Below are 14,286 nucleotides of genomic sequence, written 5' to 3' on the forward strand. Positions count from 1 at the left end.
TAAACCTAATTGAAAATCTCTGGAAAATCTTCGCTGACAAAGTTATGTCTAAGAAACCCACTGTAGTTACCAAACTATGAAAGAGAGTGGAAGAAGAGCTGACAAAGATCACACCAGGGCAGTGTGAGAAACTAGTAATGTCCTGTGGCCGCAGATGTGCTGAAGTCATTTAAAGCAAGAACCACACTTCCTACTTATTTCTCATAGCTGTAACTTTTCCAAATGTTGGTTGTAATCGTCTTTCATGCTACAGTTACTGTTCTCTAATTTTGATTACTGTGTTTTCAACAAAATTTGTTGAAATTCCTTGGGTATTTCGTTAAACATGTTAGCAGAACAGTGATATAGCTGATATTCCTGTAAATTTTGTGCGATTTCAGAAAAAAAAATCAAGTATTTATAGATTGTTCTCTAACTTTGATCTCAACTATATATTCTTATACCTACACTCTAAAAAATGCTGGGGTAAACACAACACATCGCTGGGTAAAATATGGACAAACCCAGCACTGGGTTGTTTTGACCCAGCGGTTAAATGTCAAACCAACCCAGTTGCTAAGTTTGTCCATATTTTACCCAATGCTGGATTGTTTTTCAAAACCATTTTTTAGAGTGTAAACACTTTAAGTGCATATACACATAAAATTTGCTTTCTCTTCTAGGAAAACAAAAATATTGATGACTCATCCAGATGAGCAATCAAATGCTTTCTGGAATAAAAGTGTCCTCCCCCATTTCACCACCTAGCAAGTAGCAAATCAAAAGATGCATCTCAGGCCGGTTCACACTTGTAATTCGGTTTGTTTGGTTCATTTGGTCCAGACCAAAAAGGGAAATGATACATTTGGTTCTGGTCTGTTTAGCGTTCACACTGGCATTTTTGACAGTAAACCTAAAGACACCAAACCTAAAGGCATAGTGATACATTCACAACCTGATTGGTCGGGTTGAATTACATATATTTCGTGACAGAACTTACCGAACACAAAAGGAAAAGGAGCGCCGTGGGTGTTTTACATCAAAGACCCATTCAATGGTCTGCTCATCTGCGCTTTAAGTTTAACACGCAATGCCGTCTGATGGACTATGTGTGCTCGTTGTTGCGTGAATATAATTTTATTCTCACCACCTGCGAACTCACAAAGAGCTCATAAAAGGCACTCTACCACCACATTTGCTCTCTGCTCATTTTGTTTTGGATACACCACTTGTTCCCTTCGTGAAATCATGTTGTATAGTATCGTATCTTGTCATTACTTCTATGAACATTATATTTGGTCCATGTTGCATTCATATATTATTCAAACTGCACCAGAGTTCAATCGAAAATGGACCGAGATCCATCTTTTTAGCGGTCTCGGTAGGCTTGTTTGGTGCGCACCAGGCTTCGAATGGCAGCGTTCACACTTACTCAGATGAACTGTGCTAAATGAGCAATTGCACCAGGGTTAATTTTAATCGAACCAAACATGACAAGTGTGAACACACCCTCAAAAACAAAAGCATCAGAAGCCTAAGTACATAATAGACCAGGGGTGTCAAACTCAGGTCCTGGAGGGCCACAGCCCTGCAGAGTTTAGATGCAACCCTAATTAAATACACCTGATCCAACTAATCAAGTCCTTCAGGCTTAATTGAAAACTGCATAGTATGTGTGTTGGGGCAAGGTTGGAACAAAACTCTGCAGGGCTGCAGCCCTCCAGGAACTGAGTTTGACACCCCTGTCATAGCCTCACTGCCACTAATGGAGCTACGATCAACTTAAGCTTACGATGCTTTTGAGAAAGGCAAACCTGCTCCCTAGTTCAGTCGGGGCAGTTTTAAGGGCCGTCTCAATCGTGAAGTCCTTCCAATGCACTGAAATTGGAGGCTGTTTTCTTTGAATGGATGTCAATGCACTGGTAAAAAAAAACAGCATATGCTTGTTAGGTATGTTTTGATGCTGGTTTAAGCTGGTCCTTTGCTGGTTAATGCTGGTCCTTGACCAGCAACATGACCAGCATAAACCAGCAAAGGACCAGCTTAAACCAGCATCAAAACATACCTACCAAGCATATGCTGTTTTTTTTTTCACCAGGGTGCTTCACTATGCTGAATAAACAGCTTTTTAGAGGAAACGGCTTAGCATTTAATGATTCGACAGCCTATCTGCAAATCTTCAACATGTTTTACACTAAACAATACTTTTTGATTGAACTAATTTCAGAGTTTACCATGAAAAAAATGCCATTTTATAAGAGAAGTCACTGACTTTTTAGTGACAGGCCGGGTTCATCTTACGACACTTCTCATTCATTCCTATGATATCCATAAACAGCGATGGAGTGTTGCACAACTCTAACTGAAATTCAATGACGTCAAGGCTATAATGTGATTGGTTAATAAGGAACACGTAATCCAAGTTAGGCGTTACGCTTTCACCAATAGTAAGTAATACAGACCCTCTCATCTCCCTATTATAAAAAAAATCTCTGGTGACAAGGCCTTCGATGTGTCTCACCAAGACTTCCTGTTTAAACAGGAAGTACATCAACACAGGAAAGAAAGATTTGTCAAGTGATTTCAACGGGTCTTTAAGACACATTTGTATCTCAGGAGACATACTAACGCTTGCACATGCTTGTACATGCTAGCTCTGCTAACTCTACACTGCTACATACTTCAACTTTAGATTATTGCAGAAATCTAAAACTTTGGATCAGATTCATTCATTTTTCCAACAAATGTTTTTTTTTGGCCATGTGTGTGCTACTAGAATGGCCTGAGGTGACCCCGGGTTTCACTTCTCATTTCAGAGGGTGTTGATGATAGCGCTTGGGCACTAAATAAACAACAGCAAGAGGAACAGGAAGCCCTTGGCGAAGAGCATTGCGTGAGAGACAGTGAGAAGTGGGCTGAGGTTTTGAGCATATGTGTACGTACGCTTGCGCTTGTGTTTTTCAGTTTAGTTTTGCGGTGGCATGCACTGACGGGTGAATGCTACCCAGTGACCCGCCTTTCCATATAGAGTCGATTAGGCTTTTGTATAATGGGTGAAATCTTCACTTATTGTGGATATATGAATCTTTAAGAAGATGTAACAGTGTCACTCTCTCTTCAGGTAAGAAGAAATCAGATCAAACCTACAATAAATATTACAGCAGTCTCTGTGGCGCTTGCAGGCGATATGCTATTTAAAGAAAAAAAATCGAGAGTGTTTCCTCTCGCATAGATACATTTTCAGGACCTCTGGAGGAGAGGATGTATGTTTTGTGAGGGGCTCCTGCTCGTGAGGGCCGAGTGCCCAATGCCTGCTCACTGTAATGTGAAGCGACAGCTAGCCTTCATGCACCAGTGGGCTCCGTGTCCTAAAATGGACACAGGAGAACTCTTTCAGGAAAGAAAAAAAAAGGGGGAGAGGCAGAAGTATGTGGGAACATCTTTATGTAGAAAGTGAAAACTCAGATGAATTTGTTGTGTAACTATTTATTTATTTATTTTGCAATTTGGACCAATGTAGAAAGTGAAAGTGTTATGCAACTTATTATTTTTTTTTATTATTTTTTTATTTATTTATTTTTAATTTGTTTTGTTAATTTGAAATTTTGTCCAAACTGATTGTCATATGTCAGTAAACAGCATCTCTATTTTTATCTTAATCCAAAATGGCTTCATATGTGACAAATGTGACGGTTTCAAAAGTTTACATCCCCTTGATTCTTAATACTGTGTTGTTACCTGAATGATTCACAGCTGTGTTTTTTTGTTTAGTTAGTTGTTCATGAATCCCTTATTTGTCCTGAACAGTTAAACTGCCTGCTGTTTTTCAGAAAAATTCTTCAGGTCCCACAAATTCTTTGGTTTTCCAGCATTTTTGTGTATTTGAACCCTTTCCAACAATGACTGCATGATTTTGAGATCCATTTTTTCACACTGAGGACAACTGAGTGACTCATATGCAACTATTACAGAAGACTCAAACACTCACTGATGCTCCACAAGGAAACACGATGCATTAAGAGCAGGGGGTGAAAACCTTTTGAAATTGAAGTTTGGGGTAAATTTAACTTATTTTGTCTTCTGGGAACATGTAAGTATCTACTGTAGCCTTTGAAGGGCAATACTAAAGGGAAAAAAATACGATATTTAGGCAAAATAAGAAAAATGAAAATCTCCATTCTGTTCAAAAGTTTTCACCCCCGGCTCTTAATAGATAGTTTTTCCTTCGGAAGCATCAGTGAGTGTTTGAACCTTCTGTAATAGTTGCATATGAGTCCCTCAGTTGTCCTCAGTGTGAAAAGATGAATCTGAAAATCATACAGTCATTGTTGGAAAGGGTTCAAACGCACAAAAATGCTGAAAAACCAAAGAATCTGTGGAACCTGAAGGATTTTTCTGAAGAACAGTGGACAGTTTAACTGTTCAGGACAAATAAAGAACTCATGAACAACTAGGGCCTATCACAAAACAAAACATGGATTATTCAGGTAACAACACAGACTTTTGAGCGGGGTCATTTTTATAAATTCAACTATTATTTTCTATTATATGTAATGTATATGTATGTTTTGGTAAAATAATTAACATTTTGCAGACTCTGATGGGGGTGTAAACTTTTGACCTCAACTGTATAGTAAAGGTGTTTCTTTGCGGTGCTTATTACAGAACTTGTTCTGTACTTGTTCTGAACTTGTTCAGAATATGTCCTTTGGTAATATCATGATTCTAGTAGTCCACGGTACCTCAAAAGATTTCATAATAAATCATAGTACATTAAAAACATGGTATTAGCATAGTAGATATCATAAAAACCTTGTGTTATGCTATGGTAGTGTAACAAAAAAGCATTCCTGTAGCAGCAGAGCATATTGCAATGCAATGGAAGGCATCTGACAAATGGATAAATTAAAAAACAACAGTGTGGTAATACTGTGGTACTTTTTTGCCTCGTGTATTTGTACATTTGGGCAGCACAGTGATCTCTCTCTGCACTGTAATCGAGGCAGCAAAGGTCCTTGTTTTCCTCGTCGTCCTTTAAGGCTCGATGTGATCAATAACCAATTAAAAAAACGGATCAGCAGATTATCCACATCACACTCAGGCTTTCAAGACAAGCAGTAAAAACAAGAACGTCTGCATGACATGTGTTCCGAATGCATGTTGACATGTTTGTAAAGCGTATCAGTTGTTAATCTGTAAAGAAAACCTGTGATGGAAACTGGCAGAAGTGTACAGGGGGTAAATAAAACAGTCGCCATGTTGAGTCCACTTCCTAATCTTGCTGTCTTTTAACAAGCATCCATTTCCACCTAATTAGTGCCCAGGATTTTAATTGCAGTTTACAGAGTTGTTCAGGTTTTATTGAGCTTGTGAATGTGTGTTTGTGTACAGGCAGAAAGGGCTTGGTACGCACCAATTTGAGCAGGCAGTTTCTTTTTTTGGCTTGTTGTGGCTGGTTTTATACTAGCGGCCCTGTCATGTATCTATGATCTTGTTACTAGTGGTTTGATTTCTTGAGTGATCTCCAAAAGTTATCTGAATCAGGTCAATAACAACAGCGCATTGATCCAGTATGCTTGTTTTGTTGTGAATTTGGGTCAGTGCATGTTCAGATAGCACATGAAGGAGAAAAGGTAGGAAGTGGTAAGTGAGGTGAATAATTCATTTGTCTGTGTGCCCTGTCTGTACTTTCATCACCCTCATTATCCCTGTCATCACTGGGCTCTGTCCTCTGCATCGGCTCATGGTGCCATTCACTCACTGCCTCTGAGGAGCACTGTGCCTAATGCGGATATATTTCAACAGATTAGTTTCCCCGAGAAGAGAGGATGGATAGAGAGTTTTTTGTCCATCAGATTGTACCTACAGTAGCCTTGCTGGAAACATTTACAATTTATATAATATAAATACATTTATATAATACAACAAATTATTATTATTATTTTTATTATTATATGCACTACGATTTAAAAGTCTGGGGTGAGCAAAATGACATTTTTAGAAATGAATAATTTTATTGAGGAAGGATACACTAAATCTATTAAAAGTGACAATAAAGACGTAAAAGAATCTTAAGGGGAAAAAAACACAGTATCACAGTTTCCACAAAAATATTAGGCAGCACATCTGTTTTCAGCATTATAATAATAATAAGTGTTTCCTGAGCAGCAAATCAGCATATTAGAATGATTTCTGAAGGATCTTGTGACACTGAAGACTGGAGTAATTCATACTCCATAAAATTCAGCTTTGCATAACATGAATATTTCCAGATTTTCAAAAACAGTAAAACAGAATACACTGTAAAAACGATTTTGTTGAGTCAACTTAAAATAATTTGTTACCCGGCTGCCTTAAAATTCTAAGTTCGGTTAACTCAAAACAGTTGATTCAACTTGAAATGTTAAGTTATACTAAGTGACAACTTAGACATTTGAGTTGATTCAACTTAAAATTTTAAGGCAGCTGGGTTACTTACTCATCTTTTAAGTTTATCAAGCACAAATACCTAAGTTGTTACTTAGTACAACTTAACATTTCAAGTTGATTAAACTTATTTGAGTTGACTGAAGTGTAGTGTAATTTTAAATTTCACAACATTATAGTTTTTACTGTATTTTTCAAATGCACAACAGTTATTTTAAAATGCAATATTATTTTACAAAATTATTGTTTTCAGTTAAAGTTCAATTCCAGAACAAAAATGTACAGATAATGTACTCACCCCCTTCTCATCCAAGATGTTTATGTCTTTCTTTCTTTAGTCGTAAAGGATTTCTCTCCATATAATGTACTTCAATGGTGCCCATGAGTTTGAACTTCCAAAATACAGTTTAAATGCAGCATCGAAGAGCTCTAAGATGGGTCTTATCTAGCGAAATGATCGTTTATTTTCTGAAAAAATGTACAATTTATATACTTTTTAACCTCAAACACTCGTCTTGTCTAGCTCTGTGTGAACTCTGCGTGTATTTTGGTTCATGACAGTTAGGGTATGTTGAAAAACTTCCATCTCATTTTCTCCTCCATCACAAATGCCGAAGGGCCTTCTTTGCATGTTCACTTTGTAAACGCTGGTTCGGTACTTGCAGCAGTGTAGGACGATTTTGAAGTTGGAAGAGAAAATGAGATGGGAGTTTTTTGACATACCCTAACTGTGTTGACCCGGATTACACAGAGTTCACGCAGAGCTAGACAAGACGAGCGTTTGAGGTTAAAAGTATATAAATCGTTTTTTTTTTTTTTTTTTTTTAGAAAATAACCAATTGTTTCGCTAGATAAGACCCTTCTTCCTTGGCTGGGATTTGCTGCATTTAATCTACATTTTGGAAGTTCAAACTCGGGAGCACCAGAGAAGTCCATTATATGGAGAGAAATCCTGAAATGTTTTCCTCAAAAAACATAATTTCTGAAGAAAGAAAAGAAAGGAAGACTGAAGAAAGAAAAGAAAGTAAAAGAGAACAAAATCGCCACTTCCTGATTTTCTCCCTCAACTTCAAAAATCATTTCAAAATCATCCTGCATCGCTGCAGAAGTACCGACCCAGTCTTTACAAAGTGAACATGCAAAGAAGATCAAACACCCTCAACATAATAAGGTATGCATCTCAAAAACAAAACAAGCCTTTGTTTGGCCACACTTCCATCATGAGGTTCATATTCATACTCATATTCAGCCTCAGCCAACCATTATCTCAACACTTTCACCTCTTCTGTGTTGTGGAGCTATATACGTACTGTCAGGCCTTCCATATGTGCTACCCTAACTTCCTGTTTCAGGAAATATGTCAACAAGAGAAAAAAAAAAAATTGTTCGATTAGCCTTCAGAAATGTCTTCTAGACTTCTAGGTTTCTTCCTTATCTGGGGGTACAAAGATGAACAACATAAAGCACTATACAAATAAAACTCAACCAGTGTCTGTACAAGAAACTAAAGAAATCAACCACACCTTCTTCTTTCCTCAAAACATGTCTCAGTAATTCTACTTGTCTCATCTTATGGCAGTACCTCCGACCTACATTCTGCCTTTTTTTCCTCTCTACTTTTTCCCCACTCACTTAGTTCTGTCTATTGTTATCAGTCCGCCTAATGGGCTTCATTCCATGGCTTTGTTCTGGCAGGCGAACGAGCACAGAAAGGGAGGGAGGCGGAGGGTTGGCGAGAGAAAGGGCAATTGAGTTCGTTTCTTTAAAGGATATCAGTCATTTCGATATGATCGCCCTCCCAAGCAGCAGATTCACAAACACGAGACTTCCTCTCTCTGAGGCGAAGGAACCAACAATCATGCTTGAGCTCTGGTACTCACACACGACGGGTGTTGATACTCCAATAAAACAACTCTAGACATGTTTGAAAGCTAATAAATGGCACAAGTAGTCTAATAAAAGAGGAATAATTATTGTCGTAAAATCAAAAACAACAAAGTGCTACTACAACTGTTAAGTATTACAGTGACTGGTTTAACTTGCTATTAATTGATAAGTCAAAAACTGAGCATAATTTTGTAATATTTTAAACAGCTTTTTTTTTCTATAAGCACGTTAGTGTTAACAAGTTAACAAAGAGAGATTTAAAACAGCCTATTACAATCTCTGACAGTTGGCAAAAGACAATAAAAGTGCACTAACACATGCACTTAAAACAAAAGTAAACCTGACTGCTCTGCCTATAGATGCTAAAGGGTTAAGTACGTTCACTGCCCGCATCTGGGAGTCATTTAAAACATTCCACAAGGCTTACCACATGCTTTCAGACAGGCTAAACCCCATGGAGCAGATTTTGCTATCCAGGGCTGGAAGTTTTCAAAGAGTGCATTTCAGAAAAATGAAAGTGTTAGCTTTTTAAAGGCTCTAGATGAGATGGTGCGAGGATGGCAGAGAAGACTGTACTCGTCTGGAGATCCGTGACTATCTTTGCCTTTCTTTGTGTAGCGGTGCGTGTGTGGATCAGTAGTAAGGCTGTCCTCTTTGAAGTGGTGGGATGCTAAACGGCGCTAGCTCTTTCCCACCCTCTGATAGGATCTTCACAGGCTTGCGTTCCCAGCTCATTTCCTCTGGTCAAGTCTTGTGACCCGTCAAAACACAGAGGGGTTTTAGGTGTGTGCCCTAGCTGTGATACAAAGGCCATACAAATTAAACCTCGTGCAATTAAACAATGACAAGCTCACTTAACCCAAGTAGGCCCGGTAAATTTCTTGTGTGTTAAACAGATTCAGGATAGAAATGTGAGCCAAAATCGGAGCAGGGCTCTCATTGAGCAGATCATTTCAGTCTGCAACTTGAGGTCCGTACTTTTATCAAAACTAAAGTTAAAGTGCTGAAGTTCAGCTAAATGTTTCAGTGTTCCTACACATCAAATTGTCTCAAGGTTCTTGCACACTGAGCACACTGAGAGCACATTTCGTATTCGTCAAAATTCTTCATGCACAGCACATCACAGTGGCTCAGAATTGTTAAAACACCTCTCAAAATGCTTGCTACGGATGTGAAAAATGCAGAAAATTGAACTCGATCCGAATTTTTTTATGCCGGACAAAAGTTTCAGAAGCAGTGTGTAAATATGATTGACACAATGTGAGGTCGTATTTATTTTTTAACATACAAAATTTTCGGGCAAGAATTTTTGGACTCAAGGAGCAAGGAGGTTTATTCTCACCAATGCTGCATTTATTTAATCAAAAATACAGTAAAATCTATAATATTGTGAAATTTAAAATAGCCTAACTAATTTCTATTTTTACTATATTTTAAAATGTAATTATAGGGCTGCCCTCGACTAAAGATTTTTCTGGTCGACTAGTAGTCATTCATTTTAAGCTTTAGTCAACTAATAATAAAACATTTGGATCATAATAATAAGCCTTTAATTGCCTACATAGCCTAATAAGCGGTCAAGCGCATACATAAAGCTTATAAATGATTATAAATGTGTCATTAAAAAAACAGTAAGGAAGCTGCATTAACATTTGAATAATTTATTAATAAACTAGTGCTTTGTTTTTGGCTCAAGTTGAGCTAGTATGTATGTAGCTTCTATGCATGTTTCATATGGATTACATTATCTGAGAATATTTTTTCTCTATTTGAATTGGTTCTGTTGAAAGTAGATATTTCACTCTATATATTTTTCATGTCTGTAAGGCAAGTATGCACAGAGTTTCATTTTTTTTTCTTGATGCACTGGCTGCAGGAAGCGTATCCTGTTTGCTTTTATTATTTTACAAAAGCACAATGTTTTGTTATTGTGAATGCACACAAATAAAGAGTCTTTACAGATTCGAAAGATGTATTACTCTTATCTGTATGACCAAAAATGACAGAGTATTTTAAGAGCAAATGACCGCACCAGTGCCTCCATCTGTTAAGCAGTAAGCATGCTACTATTCAGCTTCCACACTCCGCACAGACATTTCATTAGCACACATTTTTAAACGTTAACATTGGATTGAGCTGCCATGTAAAGTTGCTATTACATACACCTTTCAGATAAAAAGTCAAATTTGAGGTTGATGAATGATAGGTCAGCGTTTGGAGGTCCTGCCCCATGTATTGTATTACCACATAGACCCGCCGTTAACTATCTGTCAATCACGGACTGCATGACTTTGCCACTTCCTGTGGATTTTTATTTATTTTTTATTTTTTTTCCTGTGACTAAGCAACTAATAAAACTTTGGTTGACCAAGCCTCTTTTCGTTGACTAACGGTTAGTCAACGAGTAGGGGGCAGCCCTAGTAATTTATTCCTGTGATGACAAAATGTTTTTCAGCATCATTACTCCAGTCTCTAGTGTCACATGATCCGTCAAAAATCTTTATAATATGATGATTTACTGCACAAGAAACATTTGTTATCATTAGTGTTGCTTAATAACGCTGTTTAGTATTTTTTAGAGTCATACATCATACATTTCTCCAGGATTCTGCTATAAATAGAAATTGAAAAAACATAATTTTTGTAACAATGTAAGCGTCTAAAAGTTACATTTAATCAATTTGGTCCTTGCTTAATAAATGTAATATTCACAAAAAAAAATATTTTAATGATTTGCAATGTAAGCATCGTTAGATACATATGTACAGTACAATACACATATTTGGAAAAAATAGGTTTAAAATGCAAAGCTCAGTTTTATGTGCTGAATATGCTGAAACCTGTATGAAGCGACCATTTAAAACAGGGGTCTTCAGATTTTTCTGGCCAAAGACCTGAAGTCAAAAACCTAGACAAAGGTTGAAGACCCCTGGTCACATCTTATGGCACTTTCCACTGCATGGTTCGACTCAGCTCGGCTCACTTTGGCTCGGTTTGCTTTTCCACTGCAGTTTAGTACTGCTTCAAAGTAGGTGGGATTATACTCCTTTGTCTTGTCTTGTGTTGCAAATCCAATGATGCTGGTAGTTATGAAGAAAAATACCAACTAGGTACTGTACACATTGAAACCCCCCCAAAAGTGATCAGCACCAAGCCGTACCATGCAGTGGAAAAGTGCCAATAGGCCACTCAGTTCCTTTATACTTTTGAAGAATTAATAACATTAAGTAACACAGCAAAACATCTAGCCAAAGTTGTAACCATAATGTTTTGCCTAATCAGGGTTAAAGACTTTGCCAAAACTGGGTGAAATCCATTTTTCATTGGACAGATTGTTCTGCCTGCCTCTAAAACCTCCATATAACCTTAGACATGTGATGCACTGCTAAAAATAGAACCAAGAAAAATAGATTTCTCCCAAATGTCTTACATTTTGTTTTGTGATTGGCTGAAGGAGGGGATTATGAGTCATTAGAACATCCCTTGAAGCCCTTATGCCAAGCAAACCACGTGACATGACTCCATCTAAAGGATAGTTTATTTTTCTGTTCTGTTAATGGGACGTTCCCTCATTTGCAAGGTGATGGGCCATATAGGCAAAAGGTCTTGGCATTCTTTCAGCAGTTGTACTATTTGCAAACACACTCTGCAGGCATACCAAGAGGGGTCATTCAGAGCGGGCAGTAATATTGTACACAATGATGAGTAGCAAACAAGTAGAGGCAAAGGCTGCTCCTAGAAATAGCTCATGTAAACAAGATGAGAGGAGACCAACTGTCGACACCTCCCTGCTGTGAAAAAAACACATTTAACCAGTCTTTGCTGGACTCACCTGGTCTCCCAACCTACTTAGTCCAACAATCTTGAGCTTGATTTTTCTTCTTTAGCAGCTTAGTGACTCTAGTGTGCCTGTTTAATTGGTGTTTCGCTGTGGATGGCTTCTTTTATGAAATTCTTTGTTGCAAAAGAAGAGCTTTTGCAACACTGATACAATGTCTTTGTCATCACACTAAAGTGGTGAAAGGTCATATAGTGTCAGGGAGTGGATGTTCAGAGCTTGTGTAAATTCAAGGCATCATCACAAGATCAGTGGTGCTTACTGTTGTTTTTTCACACAGTGCACATCACCATGTTGACACATCTGTTCAGTGACCACAAAGGACAGCAATGCAAATGTTGCTTAAAGCCTTTTGGAGCGCTCTAGAACCATATTATACACTGTAAAAATGAAAAGATACTTCAGGCACCATTTAAGGTTTTTCAGATTTACACACTGGTGGAACTTCTAGGCACTTATGAAGATGGCTCAAATATTCTACTGTGCACTCAAGGAACTTATGATTTAGGGATACTGGAGGAACTGCTGATCGTGTTTAGAGTTCTTTCAGGAATTTATGGATTCCATTTTGCTCCTCATACCCCTACTCCATCAACATGGTGCTGTTTTTTTTTCCCACACAAGAGATATTTCTTCTCAAGCTTCTCAAGGACCAATGGTTATTTAATACATATGAGGAGAACTCATAGTAATCAGTTCTGGAGAAATGTGCAGTGCAAAATGGTTTATACATCTATGTCAGTCAACTGAATGTGACGAATGTGCTGATGGTGAACCACTGCATTTGACGTTTCGAGTGTAGACATTTTCACTGGCTCCATTTATATACATATACAAAAGTTGTCTGATTATTTCCAAAATCATAAGGAATTACTCAGATTAAGATCTTTATGTATATAGACCAGTGGTTCTCAGCCTTTTTGATTCCAATGCCCCCCCATTTTCCACAACACCATACAAATACATTAGCACTGCCAAACGATTAATCGCAATTAATCACGTAACATGTATATACATGTAAATATTTTCAAAATATATATTGCATATGTGTGTATGCTTATTTATACATAATACATATACACTATACACACACATACAGTATATTTTGTAAACAAAAAACTTTTATTCTGGATACAATTAATCGCGATTTAATCGTTTGACAGCACTAATATATATATATATATATATATATATATATATATATATATATACATTCACACACACACACACACACACACACACATATATATATATATATATATATATATATAATGACACACATACAGTATTTATTTATATATATATTTACATGTATATTTATATAATTTATATTATGTATAAATATATTTAATATATAAACATAACATTTTTCTTAAATATATACCTGCATGTGTGTGTATTTATGTATGCATAATAAATATACACAGTACACACACATATATTATGTACACAAAAACTTTTATTTTGGATTATGATCAATCGTTGCCCAGCAAAAAAATAAATAAAAATAAATAAATAAATCATTATAAGTATACTCATAGAATTGAATTAATTTACATGACCTTCACATTCAGATCTAGAAATCACACTTTTAAAATAAGGCCTTTCAAGTTCTTGAGAGGGTGAATTTAAACAAAAAAATCCTTTGTTTTCAATTGTTTTAGCTCATTTTGAAATCATCTTGAAGTACCCTTAAAGGAGAAGTCCACTTCCAGAACAAAAATTGACAGATAATGTACTCACCCCTTGTCATCCAAGATGTTTATGTCTTTCTTTCTTCAGCCGTATAGAAATGTTTTTTAAGGGAAACATTTCAGCATTTTTCTCCATATAATGGACTGATATGGTGCCCTGATTTTAAACTTCCAAAATGCAGTTTAAATGCGGCTTCAAACAATGATGATTTTGAAATGATTTTTGAAGTTGAGGGAGAAAATACAATTGGAGTTTTTCGACATACAATAACTGTCTTGAGTCAGAATACACAGAGTTCAGGGAGAGCAAGACAAGCGTTTGAGATAAAAAAAAAAGTATTTAAATTGTATTTTTTAAATAAAAATAACTGATCCTTTCGCTAGATAAGACCCTTCTTCTTCGTTTGCAACCGCATTTAGGATCGTTTGAAGTCGCGTTTAAACTGTATTTTGGAAGCTCAA

At 36.8% G+C, this 14,286-nt stretch overlaps 1 protein-coding gene across 1 annotated transcript in view; it reads left to right on the plus strand.

Moving 5' to 3' along the window:
- The first annotated feature begins 2,915 nt into the window (after positions 1 to 2,915).
- The window catches only part of rarab (retinoic acid receptor, alpha b), a 155,054-nt gene continuing 143,683 nt past the window's right edge, over positions 2,916 to 14,286 (plus strand). The window contains exon 1 of the mRNA XM_051103192.1: positions 2,916 to 3,100. The gene's annotated coding sequence lies outside the window, so the exon portion shown is untranslated. The remainder of the gene's footprint in view (positions 3,101 to 14,286) is intronic.

The sequence above is a fragment of the Labeo rohita genome, chromosome 3 (assembly GCF_022985175.1).
Source record: "Labeo rohita strain BAU-BD-2019 chromosome 3, IGBB_LRoh.1.0, whole genome shotgun sequence".
Classification (NCBI taxonomy): domain Eukaryota; kingdom Metazoa; phylum Chordata; class Actinopteri; order Cypriniformes; family Cyprinidae; genus Labeo; species Labeo rohita.